General features: G+C 44.4%; 1 long non-coding RNA gene across 1 annotated transcript; it reads right to left on the reverse strand.

Annotated features, from left to right (window-relative positions):
• Window positions 1–2,002: 2,002 nt before the first annotated feature.
• On the reverse strand, window positions 2,003–16,535 carry LOC116664492. The gene is made up of 3 exons (XR_004321022.1): window positions 16,456–16,535; window positions 10,235–10,244; window positions 2,003–2,012 (listed from the first exon to the last, which is right to left on the reverse strand). It is a non-coding gene; the product is annotated as an uncharacterized LOC116664492 (long non-coding RNA).
• Between the last annotated feature and the right edge of the window lie 764 nt (window positions 16,536–17,299).

A 17,299-nucleotide genomic window follows, 5' to 3' on the forward strand; every position in this document is an offset into this window, starting at 1 on the left:
GAGGCCAGAGCTGTGTTCTTTTTTTCAATTATAATTTTTCACTGAAGTTTAGTTTATTTATAGTGTTAGTTTCAGGGGTACAGCAAAGCGATTCAGTTATACATACATACATACATAAATATTTTTTTTCAGATTCTTTTCCATTACAGAAATTGAATATAGTTCCCTATACGCTACAGTAGGTCCTTGTTGTTTATCTATTTTATATACAGTAATGTGTATCTGTTAGTCCCAAACTCCTAATCTATCCCTCCCATCTCTCTGAGTTGAGCACAAAACAGATGCTCACAGGATGCTTGGTGAACTGAGTTGAAACGCATGGAAGAGATGAAAGAGGATACAAATGGCGCCTTTCTTTTATCAGATGGTTAAGGTGTCTTGCCAGCGTGAAAGTGTGAAAACCTTTGGAATGCTCAAAATGTGCATGGGGGATGCAACTTCTTAGATTAAAAAACAAACAGTTGTTTTGTCCATTCCAGCTAGAAGCCATCATCTGAGGAAACCTGCCCTGTGCCCTTACCCTGGGAAGACTGAGAGGAGGGTGGCTGGTTGCCCCTCAGCCCACACCTAGAACCCGGTTATCCTGCTCGCCACGCCTGGGCTCCCACCACCGCCCAGAGCTGCCTCTGCATCTGCCTCCTCTGTCTGCCCCACGAGAAAAGGGGAACGGTTCATGGGAGGAGAGCAGAGCGGGGGCTGAGCTGTGATGGCGAAATGCCACCGAGGGAAGGGGATTGCATCATGCCCGCTGCCCTCTCCTTCCGTTCCCCCTGGGGCTCAGCCTGGCAAGGATGGGGCCGCTCTCCTTGGCCCCACAGCCATTCCCCACCCGCAGCTGCTCACAGCCTTGTTAAACCTCAGCGAAAGCACCTCATTCTCTGCTTGGCTGGTGGGTGCCAGGCACTGTGTACACAGACTCTTATCTTTCCAACAGCTCTGCAATAAAGGTCTTGTTATATCCACTCGTAGGCGATACTCTGAATAAATAAAATGACTCTATAAAACCTCTTTCTTGAACCCTCCTCTTTATTGCTATCACCTTGATACGTGCCGTCATCCCCTCTCCTGCCTTATTTTTTTATGGATTTATTTGTACCAAGGTGCTATTTACAGGCAGTAAAATCATAAATCCTGAATGGACAGCTTGATACAGGTTCACATTTGCATACCTCTGTGTAACCACCACTCTGATCAAGATATCATTCCATTGCAGGGATGTACGGCAATCAGTTTATCTGTGGAGAGATGTCGGGGTTGTTTCTGATTTTAACTATTTGGAATAAAATGCATTCATGGGCAAGTCTTTGAACACGTTTCCATTTCTCTTAGGTGGAATGGCGAGTTATAGGACTGAAGACACTAAACTTTATAAGGAATTGCTCCCTCTCCTCTCTGCCTCCTCCTTCCTGATGTCCATGAAGGCTTCCAGGACTGGAGCAGAGAAGCAGTTCAAATCCCAGGTCAGCCTGTCAGAGCTGAGAACTTGGAGCCAGTCTCTTCCTCGACTCTATGGAACCAGGGTGATAATCTCGCCAGTGAGGATGACGTGAGATATCGCTCGTGAAAATCCTAGCTCAAGCTCAATAAATACCACTTCCCTCCACCCCCTCCATTCTTGGGGCTGTACAATGGTTATTTTAACAACTGGCAAATAGAAATGAAATAATTCAAGGGAAATGACTAAGAACAAAAACCAAAATGGCTCCAGGAACTTAGGCGAAGTCAATGATTTCCACTTTACTAACACAGGCCTGGGGGCCTCATTTTCAACCGTCCACCTTACAGGGGGTTGAGCAAGCAGGGTAAACACAGCTAGGTCAACACCGCTTCCTGGGAAGGGGGTCTGTGCAGAGCAAACAACCAGGACGTGTGTTTTCCGGCCTGGCCTCTGCCCTCTTCCCTCCACCTCTGGCCTCTACTGGGTGAAAGGGAGGCAGGTGGGGGAGGGTCTGTTAAGCAACTTGGCTCAGATGCGGGAAGTTGTGGGCTGGGACTCAGGGCAACGTGTCCTCCTCTCTTGGGCTGGAAGAGGGTGAGTCTTTTCAGGGGTTGATGGCAAGCACTTTGCGCGCGCACACACACACACACACACACACACACACACACACACACACACACACAGAGGTATGTTAAACCCTCTCCCCCGACATGAGATCTGGGGCTCCCCTTGTACTCAGAGCTCTGGAAAAATGGTGGTCCTGACACTGCCTGTGTCAACATGGACTTTGACAAGAAGGTGGGACTTGGGGACAGTCAGAACCAGCCTCAGGTTACTGTGTACAGGTTACTTAACCCCTCACATCTTCACTGTCCTTATCTGTGAATGGAGATTTGGTTCCAAGGTCTTAGGGGGTTGATTAGGGTAAAATTCGTGATTATATGTGAAGGGCCGGCATCTCATGGACCCTCAATAAATGTTGTTCCCTTCCTCTTCCTCTTCCCCTCTTCCCTCCTGGTCATTTGGTTTGGTTTGAACATTGCCATTCACAATACACAGTAGAAGGTAAGAACCTATATATGTAGAAAATAAGACTATGCATAGAAGGCTCTGGAAGGACACAAACCAAGGATTATTCTGGAATCATGCACCCTTACCCACTGAAGTCACTTTTGCATATTCTTGTGTATTGATGTTTTCACAACAAAAATGGGTTGGTTTTAAGAAAAAGCACATCTTTGATTCCTTTTAACTTAACCAAACAGATGGATGTGGTGTTTACACAGGTGACAGCTTCTTGCAGGGTCTTTCTAAAAAGGTGACTTCCCCAGGGCTTCTCTTTTACCTCTTTGGCTTTCCTCCAAGCGCCCTCCCGCTGGGACGTCAGCCCGATGAAGTGGAAAGGCTTCCACGTGAAGTCAGACGGCGCAGGGCTCAATCCTGGTCCGCTGTTTCCTAGCTGTGGGGCCTTATGAAAATCACTGAATCTTGGTGAGCCCAGGGATGGAATAGATCGTGTCTACTTTAGAGTGTTTCGGGGAGGCCTGAATGAAATGACAGCACACAGCCCGAGCGTGTAGGAGCTCCTTGAAGAATGCAAAGGCAGCTTCCCCCCTGCCACGTGTGGTTCGCAGTCCTGGTGGCTATTGCCTCTGGCAGCCTCACTACAACCCTGCAGGACAACCACTGTCCGTCATCATCTCGCCCTGCAGAGGAGCAGCTGAAACCCAGAGAATTTAAGTGGCTTGCCCAGGTTTGCCCTGGAAAGCCAGCGGTGTCCCTCTTTCTCTGACTGTACATTACACTGTATATATTATGCACACTATGGCCATGTCGTGTTTTGTCTTTGACCTTGGCGTCTGGAGAGTTTGTATGGTCTGTGTTTGGCCTTCACTTTTCCTTTTGCAGTTTGCACCACATATGATCCCTCTAATCAGAGACTCAAGACCTGCCTCGAGATGGGAAGCCCCCTGGCTAGAGTTCCAGATTATTCTGTTAGCCTCATTAACAAAGAAAGACTCTGGGAAATCCATGCATCTAAAAAACATCTTCCAGATACAAAATCAGCACCCAGCAAGATCCTTGTTCAGAGTCTTTGTCATAATTTATTGTGTTGGTCATCCGGTCAACCAGGCAGGTTAGAGCTGTTCTCCTGAATGGAGGGCAGCCCTGACTCTCGACTTACACGTGTGACAAAGGCTTGAACAAGCCTAATGGGCTGATGAATCTCTCTTAGTAAAATGAAAAAAATAGTACCTCCAGTACGTTTCTTCATTTATTTAAAAACTTCCCTGATGCATTATTTGCCTTAATAAAATAAACACAAATAGACATTTTAAAAAGGAAAGGATAATAATATTAATAAAATTTTATATTTTTTCCTGTACTTTAACAAATCCATTGGATCCATTTGGGCATCTGCCGATTAGGCAGGGAAAGCCACGAAAGGCTGCAGAAGTCTAGAGCTGGGACATCAAAGAGTTTGTGAGCATCACTGGAAATCCAAGTGGATTTAACGTGAACAATGGAAAATGTGAGCTTAATAAGCTCTGTTTGCTCAAAAATGCATAGACGCCACTTAAAGCCAGAGTATGAGATTGATCAAATCAGTGGGAATATAGATTTGAGAGTCTAAATTACTTTCCAGAAATGTGAGTTGGTGAGAGCTCACCTCGACCTGATTGCCAGTTTTCCTTGCACCTGTTGAATCTGCCACTTCCCAGAGTTTGGGCACACAGCCTGACCTGCCAGAATGGCTCTGGTCCTTGTTCTTGCTGGCCCCTTTGCTGGAAGATTCCTCCCCTGGGTGTCCTCACGGATGGTCCTGCATTGCACTGAGGTCATGTCTCAAAAGGGCCTTCACAGAGAATGCTTTCCTTGGCCACCCCATCTGAAATACCAGCTCTCCTACATCATGACACAATGTCCTTGATCTGTTTTGTTTTTCTTCCTGGAACTTAACCACTCCCTGACATTACATTATGCTTCTGTATTTGCATTAGGTATTTTTTTGTTAATTGTATTTTATATATATTTGTTAACTTGTTTATGTCTGTGTTGCGTAGAGAACAAGTCACAGTTTCAAGAATTTATGCACGGAATTTAGAGATTATAAACACATTCACCAGTTCTTTATTCAGTGGCTGGGATATATATGCCAGGTGCTGAGCTAGGAGCTGGGAGTGGCCGAGATGATAAGCCCTCAGAAGTATCTCCACGCTCTCCTTCATTTCCCAGCTGGGCTGTAAGTCTTATATGAGCATGACACATTGTTTGGCCCATTGTTGTATCCCCAGGTTCTAGAAAAATAACTCGTACATCCTAGGAGTTCAAAAATATTTATTTCATGACCGTGTTTGTGGAATTAAACTCTGAAATGCCAACGAAATTAGGCATAATTTTTTTTCAGTGCCATGCTCTACATTTAAAATTGAGTTGAATAATTTCAGCAGAATCTAAGGTCTGAACTCTAAAGATAGTTGCGAAAACTTAGAGCATCATTCCTACTAGAGTGTGGTATCCATAAAGACAAGGGCCATGTCTGATTGGTTCTACACTGAATCCCCGGCTAGCACCACTAACACTAGCTGTTGCCACAACTCCCAAATCCCAGGGGCTTAGCACAACAATGATAGGGGGCCCATCTCCATCTGGTAGCTATGCTTTCTGGAACACATGGCCTCCCAGGGACAGAGAAAGAGGGAGTTGGAGAAGGCATGCTGGCTCTTGACCTGCCTGGAAGCCACACACTTCACTCTGCTCACTGCCCATTGGCCACATCCAGCCACATGACCCTGAACTTACTGCAAGGAAAGCTGGGAAATGAAGGGGAGGATGGAGACATACATTGTCTTGGCCACTCCCAGCCCCTAGTTCAGCGCCTGGCATGTATATCACAGCCACTGAATAAATAATTGATGAATGTATTTATAATCTCTAAATTCCATCCATAAACTCTTGAAATTGTGACTTGTTCTATATCCAACATTTTGGTATTTCTAGACGATTTGCAATTCTCCTGATCTCAGAGCGGTTCTGAAATAGGACTCCAGGTGTGACTCTCTCAGTTAGGGCTCCAGATTTAGTGTGAGTTTCTGCATGCCTGAACACATGAATGAATCAACAAAATTGGCTGGTATTTTCCCCCACAACTTCACGTTTAGGGTATTAAACCATCACATCAGGAGGGAAGTACACGTCTGGACGTCACTGGGATTCTGACAGGGTGGGTCTCTCAGAGCCATGGGTTTATAAATCCTTGAATCTTAGGAAGTTGCTGAGTAAATACCTTTATTCCACAACCTAAAATTTCTTGTTTCTCTCCATCTCTTTTCCTTAAATTTGGTATTAGTAGAGGCCCTAGCAGGAGGCCCGTTCATAATCTTCATCGTCTGTCTACTGCACCGTAGTGAGGCTAGTGGCAAATCTCTCTGCGTATCTTTCCTGACAAATTCTCCCATGGAGGCCAGGAGCACCACCTCGATCTTATGACTTACATGGAATTATTATTATTATTATTATTATTATTATTATTATTATTATTATTATTATTATTATTATTATTATTTCACCCTTTAAAGTGTGATGATGGGCTTTAGTATATTAGCTGTGTACACATGAATGCTTGAAATCTCCAGTCCATTTAATTTCATGTGTTGGTTCCATCCTGTGATGGGCTGTGAATCATTACAGTGAGTTGCTTATACCTAGTGTGTGGGTTACACACATTCATACACACATACATGCAAGTGGCGAGAGCCAGTTCCAGAATCCCCCTGCTTCCAAGGCCCAGCCAGTGGCTGACTTTATACCCTTTTCTGCTGGCAGCTGGAGGAACACCTGTATCACACACCTGGACTGAGCAGCGTTTACAAGGCTGGACCATTTCATGGGCAAAGGACTTGAACAGACATTTTTCCAAAGATGACATCCAAGTGGCGCATAGGTACCTAGAAAGATGCTCATCACTAATCATCAGGGAGTACAAATCAAAACCACAATGAGATATCACTTCAGACCTACCCGTTAAATGGCTATCATCAAAAAGATGAGAGACAAGTGTTGGCGAGAGTGTGGAGAACAGGGAACCTTTGGACACTGTTGGTGGGAAAGTAAATTGGTGTAGCCACTAGGGAAAACAGCAAGGGGGTTCCTCAAAAAACTAAAAATAGAAATACCATATGACCCGGCATTTCTACTTTTGAGTGCATTTCCAAGGAAATAAAGTCAGTATCTCAAAAAGATATCCGGTTCCCATGTTCATTGTAGCAGTATGTGCAATAGCCAAGACATGGAAACAACCTAAGTGTTTGTTGACAGATAAGTGGATAGAGAAAATGGATACACACACACACACACACACACACACACACACACACACACACACACCTGTAACCAACTTGCATGAGAGAAATTTTGTCCTTAAGCCACTACAATCGTGGAGGTTGGTCGTTGCTGAAGCATAACCTAGTCTATCCTGACTAACACAGTATGACACTGATACTTTGCTGATGCCACCTCATGCTACAGCTTGGTTCTTTTTGTCACTTTGTTATAAAAAGTATTATTTTAATTAAAATAATAAGTCTCTTATTTACCTGGCAGTGATCTGGGTTATTACTTTGGTTTTTAGCAAACCCAAAATAGGAATAATGATTCCTCAGGTTTGATGTGAGACTAGATCCTAAGCCTTACTAATTCATTTGTGGGCATATAAATTCTGTTTTTACATTTTAGGATAAAACTTCTCAAAATTATTGTAGCTACAGGTGAGAGAGTTCTATTTTCCTGTGTGCTGGCTTATTAGGTAATTAATTCTCTTCTACAAAATATCAGACATGGGGTCAGGTGGCCTCTATAAAAGTCGTATAGAATCTATTTTAACAACTCGCCAAGTGAGGCTCATTGGAATATGTCTGGACCATGAGCAAATATTTGGGAGCAACTTATATAGGTGATGTGACTGGCAAAGTTAGGTGGGCTAGCTCGAATGTCACATTACTGATGCCTGAGTTTTACTACAGTTCGGTCGACCTTCCATCTCCCTCCCTGACAGCCAGTCTTCCTTTCTGTCTTCCCTATTTCTGTGAGCGGTGCCCCTGATGCTCATCAGTCCACCCTTACACAGTTCTTATGTGCATGTCATAGTGTGTTGATCATCAGCCCAAGTTGATGCTTAAGAAACCTTGTAAGATATTTGCTGATGAATCTCCATCAGTTTCTCAACTATTCTACAAGCACCAAGGCAGGGCCTACAGACCAACAACCACATCCAGACATGTGCCCGTGAGTGGGCGCCCCAGCAGCGATGACCCTGAGTTGGATCTACCCGAAGGTGGATTAGCCTCTCAGTTGCCATCTGAGCTGTGGGGGGTGAAGTAACTCAGTTCTTAGACGTGCACAGAAAATGTATCATGGCTGGAACTGAGTTGCACTGATTGATAAATAACCAAGACAAGTTTCTCAATGTCAACCAACAAAATCTACACCTCAAACAAAAGGGAGGCTTGAAGAGTATTGCGGGGCTTAGATCTCAGCAGCCAGGGGCCTTACTGAGTGACTCTGGGAAACAATTGTCATGCAAGTAACCACAAACAGTGCTTGACTCCAAGCCCTGCCCTGAAAAATGGCTGGAACTCCAAAGATTCCTCCTCAGTGGTTGGCCTTCTCTCTTATCTTTCCCTTGGCAGTGAGCTAGGTGATTGGCACATCGTTCCTGGAAGCCACTAATCCCCAGGGAGAATCAATGCCTCTCGTCTCTGCTTTAATCCATTGTGATGCCTCTGTGGCATCCTCTCATGCCCAGAAACTCCTCTGGGTTTCCTCTTCTAGAAGCCATCACACCAGTCTCTGAAATCTTAGAGTAATTTCATTCCATGTTGTTTTATGTGCAACCTGAGTTCAGGGCCAAGATGTGCTACCAACCCCTGACAGATTACTGACTTTCACCCTTCTTCCAGGGGCCTTGGGTCTCCATTATGTGTGTTTGCACCCAGGGTCCCTGGACACCCACCCCTTCCCTATGTGATGAGATTGGGTCCCTATTTAGCTGAGCAGGCTCGCTTTCCCAAAGAGGGGCCTCCAGTTTCTGAGGGAACAATGGCCAGGAGAGGCCAGATAGAAAGTGCTCAAAACATTTCAACTCTGTCTTTCATGTTCCAATGTGTGGCTCTGCATGGAACTCCCAACTCCACCTCCCTTCACCCCCCAGAGAGAACAGAGAATCTGTTTTTCTCATATCACAAATGATATTAGCAGTACACATGGGAAATGGTAACTTCTGGAACTTGCTTAATCATCTCGGTGCATCCCAGGGTACCTGATAAAGGGTTGGCAGGAATACATTGTGTTTGTGAGCCAAGGGGGATGAGCTCAAGCAGAGAGGAGAAAGTTGGTGGTACAGGAGAGAGGAGAGAATTGCTGGAGCATTGAGTTAGTGAAGGAGGTGGATCTGGTACCCAAGCAGAGGTGGTGGCCTTGCCTGGGAACATGAATGTTTCATCCACAGAATAAATGGAAGGAAGAGTTTCAGGGCACATTTGCAAGGAAGTAGACGACTGTTGAGCTGGAATCTTGCAGAAGTTCTCTCTTGATTGTTTCACTTTTCTCAGTGCAGCGAGAAATATAGTGATCAGCTGAGATCAGGAGTGGGAAGATTGTTTTAGACATTTTAGGAGAGAGGAGGAAGGACAGACTAGTTAAAGGAAAATAGGAAAGGTTGCATTAGAGATATATAGTGTGATTTCTGAGCAGCGTTAGGGTCCCTTGCGATGACAGTGAGTGTAAAGTTGAGGTAAGTTCCGTCACTATGGCCACCTGTTTTTCTCTGTCTCCTCCGATTGTACAGCTGCACACATGGAGCGGAGGAGCAGCAGGATTTTATCACGGTTTGGTTTTGCCAGTATGACAAAGGGAGAAAGGAGTATGTCAGTTGAGTGATTAGAATGATGATCACCAGTCACTGGTAAATACGAGATCAAGGATGTGCCCGTGGGAGTGAGTGTCTTAGAGCAAAGGGAAGCACCATTGGAGGAGAGGGGAAAGTCCAGGGACTGGAAATTTCTGACTCTGCAGAAACTGAAATTGTCAAGAATTTAAAAAGAAGGGGTGTTGGAGTGACCATGAACCAGTAGCTAAAAATCTTCAAGAAAGATAAATAAATAAATCAGATAAATGGTAAGTAATGTTATGAAGGAAACTAATAAAGGGCTAAGAGGGACAGTAAGGGTGTGGATGGGAACCCAATTCCGGTAGGGTGGTCAGGGAAATCGTTTGTGAAGCAATGAAGTCAATACCTACTGGATAAAAACTGAAGGTGGAAACATGCCAGGCAAAGGACACGGTAGCAAGTGTAAAGGCCCTGTGGCAGGAAAGAACTTACTCCAGGACCTATCGGAAAATTCGTGTGGCTAGAACATAATTGCAAATGGGAATATGGTGGGAGATTCTTGTTGGAGAAAGAAAAAGCAGAGAAAACCAGAATACATTGAGAACCCTATATTCCAATACACATTTTTTTGTTTTGTTTTGTTTTGTTTTGTTTTGTTTTGTTTTGTTTTGTTTTAGTATATGTGCTGCCGAAGCGAGCACCACATTTGTTTAAAATCACCAAAAATCTAACAAGATTTGGGCCTTCTTTTTCAGTGGTAGGTGGTTCAGGGTGTAGCGATTTGTGTTTTGGCTTGGAGAGGATATCTTGACATGGCCTATACCACTGAGCTTCCAGAAACTTCAGTGAGGTGGCAGGCCTCTGAATACCTCTAGTATGCATATGTATTACAGAGGGAGTTAAAATACTTCCTATTTCCTGCTCGTTGGTTGCAATCAGTATAGTGTCATCGATGTTATGAAACAAGTGTGATTACATTTACAATAGTCCAAAGTCATTCTGCAACATTTATTTGACTTCCTGCACAGGTCAGACAGATGAGGGCCTGGGCCTGGAGTCAGAAAACAGGTGTCCCAAGTGAGCTGTGACACTAGGTCCGTGGATAACATTTGCAGGATGCTTTCCTCCATGCTGGACCTCAGAGTGGGGAGAAACGCGGGAAACCTTGGTGGTTACTCTAAATTTGCCTACATAGAAGAGCGCCCCCTGCTGGAGGGATGGGAGAAACTGAAAGTAGCTATTGCAGGAAGCTGGCTGGGCAGGGACCAAGGTATCTGGATTTTATTAATGCAAAGAAAGGGCTTAGAAGACAGCCTGCACCCACCCCGGTCCCCCTTTCCTGCATTCTGTCCTTTACCAGGAGGGTCCGCTTTTTCAATCCCATCCCTCTTCCCCAAGCCCCCTGCAGACCTCCAGGGTTCCTTGCCCTCTTATATCATAGATTTGTTCTCTGGAGAAGATCTGACCATGGGACACAGGGTAGGAAAGGCTGCTAAGGCTGGAAACCCCGCGGCGCGCTGTCCAGCTTCCCTGGTGGTGGAACGTCGAGCATCCGTGACAAGCCAACAGGAAGGTTTTGAACAGCCCGTTTCTTCCCAAGTCGTCTTAATTTCTACCCCCAAATGGTTGACTTGCCCGGTGGCATTCACTCTTCTTAACCATTTGCGCCTGGAAGTTGCGGTGTGGCTCCTCCGTCTGGAGAAATACCTGCACATCAGCGCGCAGCAGTAGTCCCGGTGCCAGCCGGGGCTACTGTCCACGTGAACGTTCTCATTTCAAAATGAGCGCACATCCTCCGAGTAAAAGCAGCTTTTAACTTGCTTATTCCTCTGGATTCTTGGTGTCTTTCTTATGCTAGTAATTAATTTCGTTTTCTCACCTCTTTGATGCTTTTAAGAATTTTATTTAAATGCAGGTTTTCTAGTTTTTATCAGCAGCTGGGTTGATACAAATAAACAAGCTGGCCGTTACCTAGAAATTGGGTAATTATTTATTTTGTTAGTTGTCTTTTCATCAGTAACTGCCTGTATCTCTCCTTACTTACCAGCTGTGGGAAAGCGGAAGCCTCTTCTTGAATTTCTCAGTCCTGTTAAAGTACCCAGCACAGGGCCCTTTTACCAAAGCTCTCTGGTGGTCCTGAAGCAAAGCTAACCTGTAAGAGTGTGTGTGTGTATTGCCCCCTGCAGTTTTTTTTAAGGAACTTTTTGTTTTCGAATAATTTTAGATATATAGAAAAGTTAGGAAGATTGCATTCCCGTATACCCCATTTCCCCCATTGTTAAATTCTTACTTAGCCGGGGTACACGTGTCACACTAAGAAACCAACATTGCTATATTACTATTTACTAAATTCCAGACTTTATTCAAATTTCCACATTTCTTTACCAAAAAAATTAGTTGCCAATAATAAAAAATCAAGAGATTTTTCATTTTCAGTTAGAAAATGAGAAGATCTGGCATCATGGGTGGTGTTCCTCCCTGGTGACAACTGGCTGAGGCCAAATAACCATCACAACCACCACAGAATAGTCAGCGTTTATTAAGCACTCGTTATGTGCCAAGGACTGTTCTCAGCGATTTACCTGTAATAAGGCATTTCATCCCCATTACAAGCTTGTAGGTGAGCAGTAGCATCATCCCTGTTTTACGGAAGAGGAAACTGAGACATTGAGAGGTGGGGCCCAAGGTCATCCAGCTGGGGTGGGAGTGAGCAGGGTCCATCCAGGGCCTGCTGTCCCGTGTCCCCAACCACCACAAGTACTGCTCCCTGCTCCTTTCCGGCTGTCATCCTCTGTCGGACTCTTTGACTCATTCACATTTCTTTCCAGGTCTCTGCAGACATATGATTTCACAGTTTATAAACCAGCCCTTCACAGTTTATAAAGCATCCTCACATCAATGACCTCATCTTAGTCCCAGCAGCGGCGAGGTGACTCTACCCCCGGGAGGCCTCCCTCATGGCCGAGCATCTGGGGCGTGGAAAAGGAGAGATGCTGGAATAATTGCTATTAGAGTTTTGGGGGGCCCCAAACGTCCCACTCCCTCCACCCCGTCGAGGGGTGCTGCAGGCTGGTGGGCTTCTGAGCAGAGAGAATATTCGTTGGCCTATTGCTCCTCCATGGTTAGAGCTACACCACTTACTTGCGTGGTGCTGATGCCGGTCAAGGTGATTCACACTGGCCCAAGGTCCCTGGTCAAGCTTCATCCCCCGACCTCTGCACACTGGACATCATTTCATACCTTCTGGGCCCAGAACTGGGCCAGGGAAAAAAAGATTTCAAACAGATCTATTTGGGTTCTTATTAATCTACCCTCAAATCGGGTGCCACACAGAGGCCAAATACACATCAGAGAGCAAAGAAGACACTTCTGGCTGAATTTAAATAGTGTCATGGGCTATATACGAATCCCAGTTTTTCTGTTCTTGCTGGGTCCTTTTGTTATAAAGAGCTCTGTGAACTGACCATTTCTGGCAGCATTCCTTCATGGCTTCCCTCTGAGGCAGATAGAAGTGGCCAGTAAATAATCTAACTTTCCCAAAGGGGACACCGAGGTCCCCTTAACATGGTCACTCAGTCAGTGGATTGGCCAAAAGGAAGGCTTGGTATTGAGACCACCAGACACCTCCTCCTGGTGCGGCTGTTTGCTTTATACTGTATCTTTGAGGCTTGTTTTGGGGTTTCCTTCGAAGCAGCTCTGCAGGATTTCGAGTTCTTTTTGTAGGCAATCTGTTCTGCTAGAAATGTGCTTGATTACGATCATACGCCTGTTCCTTCTTATCTAGGTGTATGGAAAAATAAGTATTAGGGTTGGGAGTAGAAGATTGGAAAGTTCTGGAGTAAAGAATAGGAAACTGTACCAGGAACTGGGAGGGTTGTTCAGGACAACCAGTCACACACAATTACAGGGTGGGGAGTGAGGCCAAGAGAGTGTTGCAAGAGGTTCAAAGGAAGCACTCAATGGCGTGGGCACAGCCCTGCATAACATGGCGGATGATGCAACTGGATGGCCCCACTGACTTGTGAGATGAGAGTGAAGAAAGCCACTGAATAATGGAGATAACCATGAACAAAGGCAGAAGAGAGTAGAAGAACGAAGTCCTGTGTGATATGAGAAAGGTAGCCACATAAGACAGGGTGGTGTCTCTCATGGGCTGTAAGCCAACTATCTCCACCATGTTGATAACCTTAGCTCTGGGCATGACTTGCCTTGAGTAGCAAGGGTTGCAGGTTTTAAGTAAATGTTTAAAAGTTCTTTAATTCTTCACTAGGAATGTGGGATGACTCAGAATTGTGTCTGCCCACCTGGTCAGATTTGGTATCTATAACTTTATGCCTTGAGGTGGTAAGGTTTTCAGCAAGATCTCGGGGAAGGTCCAGTAAGGGGTTGCTAAGGATTGTTCTAGCTCTAAAGGAAAGAAACAGAAATGTTAATATGACTCCTGTCTCATCCAGCAGAAGACTAACCAGGATGCTGCACCAAGCACAATTCAGGTCTGTGAGGAGAACCCCTTCTTCCATGCTTGTTTGTCTGGGTATCACTCAGAGACACCCGGATCAGTGTTTTTCCAGCTTTGTCATCCAAGCTGCAGACAGTGGATGTGCTTCCCTGGGGTCTGGAGCAGGGTGGGGCCCCAGAAGCATGGATTCTTTGAAAACTTGGCAAACTTTACCTTTTGTTCCACAAGAAATCAGTGTTTGTTTCGACATGAAAACAATGCTTTAATCAGTTACTCTTGAGTAAACAGGATTTAGTTATCTCAAGGCTGGTTTAGAACCCAGCATGCACTATGGGCCATAAGTCAAGGATGCTGATGTTCTGTCAGGGTGCAATCTCCTTCTCTCTCTTTCTCTCTCTCGCCGGAGAATCCTCGGTTACTAACACAGAGAATTAATCAGATAAAAGGGGAGTTGGGGCAGTTTTCCTGAATTGCTAGATTTGAAGAGTTTTCCCCAAAGATATTCTTTAAAATTTTTTAAAAATCATTTTTAAATTTATTTTTTGTTTTTTTTTTTACACAATTTCTCAATGTTATACTCCATTTACAGTTATTGTAAAATATTGGCTTTATGCCCTGTGTTGTACAATACATCCTTGTGGCCTCTCTTACACCCAGTAGTTCGTGCCTCCCAGTCCCCTCCCGACAAAGGCTTTCTTTTTAATAAAACAAATTCTACCTAGGCCAATAGGAAACCCAAAGTCTAATGTGAAAAATAATACAATGAACAAGGGCAAAATTCTCCCATTAAAAACTGATTTCATGATTATAAGCTATTTTAATACAATTTCCGTTTACCAGCTCCCCCTCAGCCCCCCATTGTGTGAGTGTGTTTGCTGCGAAGTCGTTAAGCCTGTTAATCATCGTGGGCCTAGTTCCTTCTTCAAGTCGTTAATATATATTTAAAATTTGGGGAATGTATAGATACCATGATTGGAATGGTTATAAACAGTTACATTAAATGCTGAAAAAATAACATTGAATAAACCAGCCAACTGCACCTCAATTCTTAGTTATATATCAGTCGTATTTAATGATGTGCGATTTGGGTGCGTTCACAATGTGGGATAAAACGGAGAGATTTTAGGTTTGCTGCAGAGGTGTATTCCCCACTCCCTGCCAGGCCCAAAGTGTCCAGAAAAAAAACCAAAAATCCATCATCTTTCTTCCAAACCTCATCCTCTTCCTGTGTCTGAAATCCCAACTGAATGGCTCTTTCATCCACCCTTTTGCACACGGCAGAGACCTGAGTCATCCTAGGCTCCCGGCTCCCCCGACTGTTAGGTTGCCCCGTCTTTGTGATTCTCAAATCTCTCCAGCTCATCTCCTCCTTCGTATTTCTGCTAATGTAGTCTCTTAGCAAGTCTCACTGGATGGCGACCAAAGCTTTCTAACGGGGATCAATGCGGGAACTCTTCTTAGGCAGATCTGAGTTCGAGTCTTATGTCCAAATACTGACAAACTCAGGGATCTTGCTGAGCTTTGAAATCTCCCTGTACTTCATTTTTCTCCTTGGGAAAATGAGATGATAATAACACCTATCCCTTGGGGTTGTTACGAGGAGTAACCAGAAGACCATGCAGGGAAAACATCTAGCTGGGTGCAGACTGTCAACTCTGAGCACACAGTAACAGTGCTGATGGCTGTAACTGTCCCGCCTCCCACAGAGCAATCCTTCTAACACGAATACTGCTTATTTACCACCACGGCCGCCACCACCACCATAAATCTCCAGTAATTTCATTTTATCGAAAGAATCAAGTCCGAATATTCTCAGCATCAGCAGCCTTGTTGGCAGGACTTCTGGTTCTGACCATGATGGAGGAACCAGTATTATACCTAATTACTCTCTCCCATGACAAAACCCGTAAAAATGAAACAAAAGATGGCAATTGTTTAGGAATCGCTGAAAAACAACTAGTCACTGCAGGACTTCAATCCTTATAACCCTAAGGAATGCGAGGCACACGGCGTAGGTTCACAACCACTTCAGTCTTCTCCCAGACACTATTTTCCAAATTATCATGCAGGAAACAGAGCTCACGAAGTGATGGTTTCACCTTACGGAGAATATAGAAATTTGGATAAGGGGTGCCAAGGTGGCTGGAACTTTTGACTCAAAGTTAATATTGTACGAATTCACATAAAAGTGCAGAAAATGTGCAGTTGAATAGATCCATTCCCCCCCATCCTCTCACACACCACACTTTGTTGTAGTCATTGTAATATGGTCAGTCCATTATATTCCACATGCATTTAACCCCCACAAGAAAATGTTAGAATTTTTAGCTTCAAATAGGCACAGCTATTTTGAAGAAATTAAGAGGAAAAAATAGGTTTTTATGTTGTCTATTTATTTACAAGTTTAGAAGTTCTTCATTTGTTCTTGAAGATCCAGTTTGCCTCAGGCATCAGCCTGAAAGATTTCCTGTAGTTTCTGGTGGCAATGAGCTCCTTTAGTTTTTCTTTATCCAAAAATTTCATCATTTATGCCTTTATTCTTAAAGGAGATTTTCTCTAAATTTACAATTCTGTGCTGACAATCCTTTTCTCTTAGCACTCTGAGGATGCCGTTTCACTGCCTTCTTGCCTTCGTGGTTTTGATGAGATGTCTATGAAAATTCATATTACTGTGACGTACCATTTTGTTTCTGGCCACGTTCAAGGTTTTCTCTTTATTTTCTCATTCAAAATGTTCACTGTATCTTGAGCCTAATTCCCAAGTCTTTCATTTCCCTCCTACATGCTGCCTATTTTTCTGGCTGGTTCTGTGGACTCTGGTTTCTATTCTCTGCCTCTTTCTCTGATGTTTCATTTGCAGCTGCCACGTGGGCTGGCCCCAGTGCTTGTTCTCGCTTCACCGCCCTGGATTTTGTGCCACCTAGTGGCTACTGGGACCACGGGTTCTTGGAACAAGGATTCTGGCCGCAACCTGTGACCAGGCCCCGGCCGGGTCTTACCGCCTGTCTCAGGTGTCCGTGGGTTCTCTCTCCTTGTACCCCCCAGCCTGTGCCACCTGCAGCTGCGAAAGCAACCTGCTCCAGGCCCTGCCTTTGGAAGAGCTGTTCTCCAACGCTGCCTGGGCTTAGGACTCGGATGCCACATGTGCCAAAACCCATCCCTATTTATTCTACTTCCATTTAATGTAATACTGCTCTATTAGGATTTAAATTTACAATTTTCTATGCACTTTCTATTTTTTCTATTTCATAATCCTTTTTTTCTTCTTTCTTGTCCTATTTAGGATTGATATTTTTATTATCTCATTTTCCCCAGCTAAATTGGAAGATAAACACTTTTATTATTCTCTGAGGACTTACTCTAAAAAGTGCAGCGTGATTCTTTGATTTATCAGGGTACATTACTAATTGGTATTTTGACCCCCTTCCTGGACAAGACAGGGACCTTAGAACACCTAAATTTCATGCACAGGCTGTTGCTATTGTGCATTTTAGATTCCATGTAAATTGTATGC

This window comes from Camelus ferus, chromosome 6 (assembly GCF_009834535.1).
Source record: "Camelus ferus isolate YT-003-E chromosome 6, BCGSAC_Cfer_1.0, whole genome shotgun sequence".
NCBI lineage: Eukaryota > Metazoa > Chordata > Mammalia > Artiodactyla > Camelidae > Camelus > Camelus ferus.